At 33.3% G+C, this 5962-nt stretch overlaps 1 long non-coding RNA gene across 1 annotated transcript; it reads right to left on the bottom strand.

Annotated features, from left to right (window-relative positions):
- Positions 1–207: 207 nt before the first annotated feature.
- On the bottom strand, positions 208–5371 carry LOC108213724 (uncharacterized). The gene is made up of 4 exons (XR_001805357.2): positions 5117–5371; positions 2606–2644; positions 1654–1718; positions 208–498 (listed from the first exon to the last, which is right to left on the bottom strand). It is a non-coding gene; the product is annotated as an uncharacterized LOC108213724 (long non-coding RNA).
- Between the last annotated feature and the right edge of the window lie 591 nt (positions 5372–5962).

Below are 5962 nucleotides of genomic sequence, written 5' to 3'. Positions count from 1 at the left end.
ATTGTAGTCTCTGCAGCCGACACTTGTGTTGGAATTTGTAGCACCCGAGGATTATTTCTAATACAAGAATATTCCCCGACTTGCTGGAGTTATTTATTTTACGATTGATTTAACATGGACTGAAACAAAGATTATCCGCAATTAAATTAAATCGAAGAAATTGGTACGACGTATTCAACCCCCCCCTTCTACGTCTGATTGGACCTAACAGCCAGTAGCCGGAAAGTTAAGTCGATGAGTAATGGCATGTTGTGCATCACACATGCACAACTGTGCATATTTCGGGGTTCAACCTTCTCGTGGGATCGAAGAACTTTAGACATAATATATTTCCTGGACACACGGAATACATATGGACCTTTACCTCTTTTCACTAAGAGATCGACCTTTCCTCAAGAAGGAAGAAAATGTTGTGAATAGCATGGACTTAAGCATTGTCTAAACTTACAAAAAACCTTTTTCTTTAGGCTGTATTTCTGACAGATGTGTTGAGTGTTCCTGCATGATCATATAATCTCACATTTTATCATTAAATTTGAAAGTGTTCCATAAAAGAACTCCACCAAAAATTTAGTAAATCACTAATATCTCATAAATATGAACATTGTATGTTGTCGGGATTGATATTTCATGAAAAATGCCCAGCAATAAGAGTTTTATATAGCCGAGTTCAGTCAATACAAGATTCACATAAATTCTAATCAGGGCAACATGTAAGGGGAAGGAAAATTACCTTGAGGGATTCCAGCATCCGGGAGCCTAAGACTACTATAAGAACATATCTTGTTTAGATATCTAACATTTTATCATGGACAGTTGCTTCCTAATCTGCCTCTTTAATACCGGAGTGCACCTACTGTCAATCTAATGTATATGGGATTCACTTGCTAATTTCTTCTTGGTGCTGATATTTTGGTTGCCGACTTGCTGTATCTTTTTCGAACTACAATTGGCATCATGTGCATAGTGGTGAAACATTGTAAAGAGTTTGGTATAATATTCTTTCAATAAAGACACCCCTAATCAGATTAAGGTTAATTTTATTTGGTGTCTATCAATTATTAGTTTAGTAAAATTATTTTGTGTTGGTCTTGTATTATTTGTTGGATGAGTGACTTCTTTTACATACAGGAGTTTGTCAGTAATTTAAACAATTCTGTGAGGCAAAGATATGCATTATTTTAAAATTTGAAATATTTCACATACTATCGAATGCTTAAATTTAGTTTCATATGCAAACAAGTAATATATTTTCCCCCTTCATTTATATTTTAAGTATTAGAAGATAATAAGATATGCATATACAAATATGCACATAAATCTTATTTATTAACAGGAGCACTCTATAGGAAATTATTATAAACAAAATGCTAATAAATCTTATCAATAATTATTACCAGTTTAAGAATTTTCAAATATGAACACGGCATGCGGGTAAGCCTATTGCATTTTCATTGAAATATGCTCAAAAGTATGATTATGCATGGCTGAAGGTAGCCATCAGAAGATGCTTCAAAAATAATTACAAGCATTCTTTTAAAAATAATTCGTGAAGACAGGGTCATGATATTCCTGATGTTTGTTTCTGTATTGAGCATGGTCTACAATTTTACTAATTATTGCAAAAGTTGTTGCAGTTAAAGAATTTGGTACCTTCCATTTGATTTAAATAAGACATGCTATCAGTGCTTGGGCAGCGACCCCTCCGCTAGAAGTACCTGTTATATTTCATAAAAACTAATTTGTTAAGGAACCAAACCAGTAAAACATGGTTGTTCCTGATGATAAGCAGAAGGAACGACATCTGATTTGGAGCAATGATAACAATAAACGAAAATCATGAACCAATATCTTGTATATTCATTTATGGCCACAAATTAAGCTATTTTCTGGATACTGAGGGGGGGGGGGGCATTTTTTAACGTGAAGGGTTTTGTCAGTACAATTTGGACATTTCTGCGGGGCAAGGGATATACTTTATTTTGATAATTGAATATTTCACATATTATCGAAAGCTTAAATTTAATTATATATGCAAAGAAGTAATGATTTCTTTTGCTTATTTATTTTTTTATGTATAAATAAAGGCCAAATCTTATCACTAATCATTAACATTTTAATGATATTGAAATATGAACAACGCATGCGGCTGACACTATTGCGTTTTTATATAGCTTAGGGTAACAATCACAAGATTCTTAAAAAAAGAGAAATGCATGTTTTTCGCAAAAAAACTCAGGGACATATGGATAAGATATTCCTGTACTTCTTCTTATACTAAGCAAAGATCATATTATGAAAAATTTATCACAAAACTTGTCACACTGAATAAATTTCGGACCTATCAGTTGATTTGCATCGGGCACACAATTTCGTTCTTCTAAATCCCTACTCAAAATCAGTATGTAGGCCTATATTAGCTAATGCTTACACAATTCATATTTTCTAACATCCAGATGCTGATTCACTTAAATGCTACCAAGATACTCCAAAGGTGGCACTAATATTTACACTCTACCCTTTTATGATTGACAATGAGAAATTTCAATCCTTATCCTCTGGTTAACAACACAAAACAAATTTTATGCTATACTGTAATTTTTACCTTAAGAAATTGCAGTAGGAGTTGTCCCGGTTGTGAATCCTGCATAAGAATATGACAAATCCTTTAGACATTGATAATCTGATTAATAGCATCTAGGCAAATCCTACACATAAAAGATAAGAGAATGTATCCTAAAACTTTCCCATGACATATGTTTAGATTTATTTTATTTCAATTATCTTCACCCTAAGTGCAGTGTATGTAGAAAATTTTGTGCTCGTAAGTTTATTTTTGCAGGCCACATCCACGTAAAAGTTTTTCTCGACATAAAAAATATTGTGCCTGAGTTCACCTAACCATGACAAAACTTACATCCGTAAATTGTGATATATGGTCTCTGAACACCACTAAACATTCACAAGTAGTGGCCACATGTAAATTAGAGCAACAGTAGTATATGATAATTATAATAGTGTCACAATAATTAAGTAGTTACATTCTGAAAAACTGTTCACAGGTTCCGCCCACAACTCTGTACAATAACCCTACTATAATTCAACTTGTTTAAACATCATAATCCATATACACAAAAATATACAAACCTATTTTCTAGGTCTATAAGGCAATTAGTTAAGAGGTTGATCTACTACATTAGATTTTGACCGCAGGACCAGGTAAGGTCCTTTGGGCGGTATTGATGTTCTAAGCAATGCCTCTGAACTTGATTTTTGTGAGGAGCATGTCTCCGCTCACTAAATGAAAAAGTACTATAAGCAAAAAAGCATCATAGCCGTTAGGAAAACTATTTTAAAGTTATTGCAGTATAATGTAGCTAAAAATTTGGTGCAAATTTCAAGGCAGCACTAATAGAAATAAGTTACTGTAATTATTTCACGAGAGTTAAAAAAAGGCCACTCAACAAACTCAGAATAAGCATTTCTCTTGTCATGCTAAGACCCAGTCTTCAGGTATGTTTACTCAAAGCCACTCTTTGTATTACTTTGTTCAATGATTCATGTGTGTGTTTGTGTTTATAAATTGATTGCTTTAATTAACGGTGCTGGAATCAGAATTTCAAAACAGTCGTGCTAAAACAATAAAACTCTCAATTTTGTAGATTAGAGGGGCCTCAAAATCAAGTGTTCAATTGATTTCAGCTTAGAGTCATTAGCAATCATCAAATTTTTAATCCTTCATATTTCCGTTTACCATGTGCTTATTTAATCCCTTTTATTGTTACTATTTGAATCGGTTGTCTTGCTTCACTTAATTAAGTTTTATTTAGGTAACTATGAACACTTTTTGAGATGCATCAGCTGTCCCGTAAGCTTTTCTCGACATATGTGTTATTTAAGTTCATCGCATCTAATATCATATTACAGTGATGAGACCACCCTCACACTTCAGTTTAAATTATACCAGAATTATTAGTATCATAATGTATATTTCTACCGAAGAATCTTGCATAAGTGTTTGGTCACCTACAAGAGTATAGTAGAATCCAACTGCCCACCAGATGGATGAGATTAAAGTGTACACAGATTGTAAGCTATTGCCTAGTCTGAAAAGAAAAAGGAATTGGTTTACTGAGATGAACCAATTCTTTAAACTCGGTAAATCTTTATAATATAAAAGTTAAACCTATCCACTACTTCTATTCACTTTAACAAATCTATAGTTTAAATATTAATAGATCTCATCATTTTTTCCGCTCTTTCTATACTTTCACACTATTTAATATATTTTTTTAATTTCAGTGTCCAATCTAATTTAAGAACTGGGTCAAACGGAGTGAACAACATATGTTCTATCATGAATTTGAAAAATCATGTGAAACGGAGTGAGCAACATATGCTCTATCAGGAATTTAAAAAATCGTATGAAACAGAGTGAGCAAATATGTTCCATCACGAATTATAAAACAATACTCTTAGACACATTTGTTCACAGGAATGGTTTTAGAGAAGTTGTCCTCCATTGTGATTGCTTGTTGTTTGTTTAGACAAAAGACCGTCTATAGGACTGATATATGAGATTATGAGTGACTAAAAAAATGATCACAAGTAATTGGGATTAAATATAATGTCATCTTATTTTAGTTTAAAAAATCCAGAAGTATCTACGTATATATTAGCATGATGAAGCTCATATCAGAAAATCAAAACTCCATAATATTTAAACAATCTAGCACTTTACAACATAAATGTTATATATTCAGTTTCAAACCAGATATGGATATATTAATTTAAAAGCAGAAATCAGCTAATGAGTCATTTGGATTCATGCTGGGATAAGGGTTTAAGTGGTGCTAGACATTGCAGACTATTACTCGAAAAATTAAAAGAGTACTTATAAAGCAACATTCATGCTCTACATGGCTGTGTTTTGTCTCTAACAAAGGATTAATATAATAAACTAAATCAATAAAATTCATATGATCAGACCAAACTTCATCACCAATTCGATTCAGATTATAATATCTAATATAAAACTACAAACAACAAATTTAAAACACAAACCCCACAAGAACTCTAGCAGATTAAGATAACTCTAAGACCCGAGAAACCATACCTGGGTCCCGATGAGCAGCATTACGCAGTCGCTTCAGTGCCCTGCGCTCCTCCGCAACCTCTTTGGCAGATACAGCTTGGGCCTGCCACGCTTTTTCGATGCAAAATTAATATACACAGAAATATCGAAGCAACGCCAAATTCCTGCTCCCTAAAACCCAATCTCGGAAACCCAAGTACAAATTGCTGCCTAGGGTTAGTCGAACTCTGTTCCACAAGTCTATTTCCAACTGGCTGATTATATCCCCTCTATTCTAAATGAGAGCAACTCCAATGCAATGCTATACTTGGTTCTATTGCTATATTATAGCATCAAAAGTAAAAAAACTCAACTCCGGAGTGCTATATTTGGATGCATCCATGCTTAGATGCATCCTTGGTTCTATATTTGAAACCAAGGATGGATCCATCCATATTGCCACATCATCAATAACTAGAAATTGGAAACTAGTTAATGAGTTAGGTAAAAGTTAATGAGTTGGTTCTATATAGAAGTTAGGTAAAAGTTGATGAGTTGGTTAAATTTGAAACTAGTTATAGAACTTAGCATTAGAGTGCAAGTTTTATTTTAGCACCAAAAAACACTTTTTAGTGCTATATTATAGCAATAGCAATAGATATATAGCATCTAGCATTGGACTTGCTCTGATCCCCATATGAATTGACTGTACGTATGCTTGCGATTTGCACAGAAAACACGGTGGAAGCGCGGGTATAATAGCAAAAGGGCAATATAGAAATTCTGAGAAATTTGAGGGTATATATGTAATTTCATGGGTATTTCTTTTGCTCTTTTTGCCCCCGGTTCTCCTTTGATATAAAGAAGTAGAGTAGATAGATTTTTCAT

Source organism: Daucus carota, chromosome 3 (assembly GCF_001625215.2).
Source record: "Daucus carota subsp. sativus chromosome 3, DH1 v3.0, whole genome shotgun sequence".
Lineage (NCBI taxonomy): Eukaryota > Viridiplantae > Streptophyta > Magnoliopsida > Apiales > Apiaceae > Daucus > Daucus carota.
The sequence above is the reverse complement of the archived record's forward strand: the minus strand, read 5'-3'. Positions and strand labels throughout refer to the sequence as shown.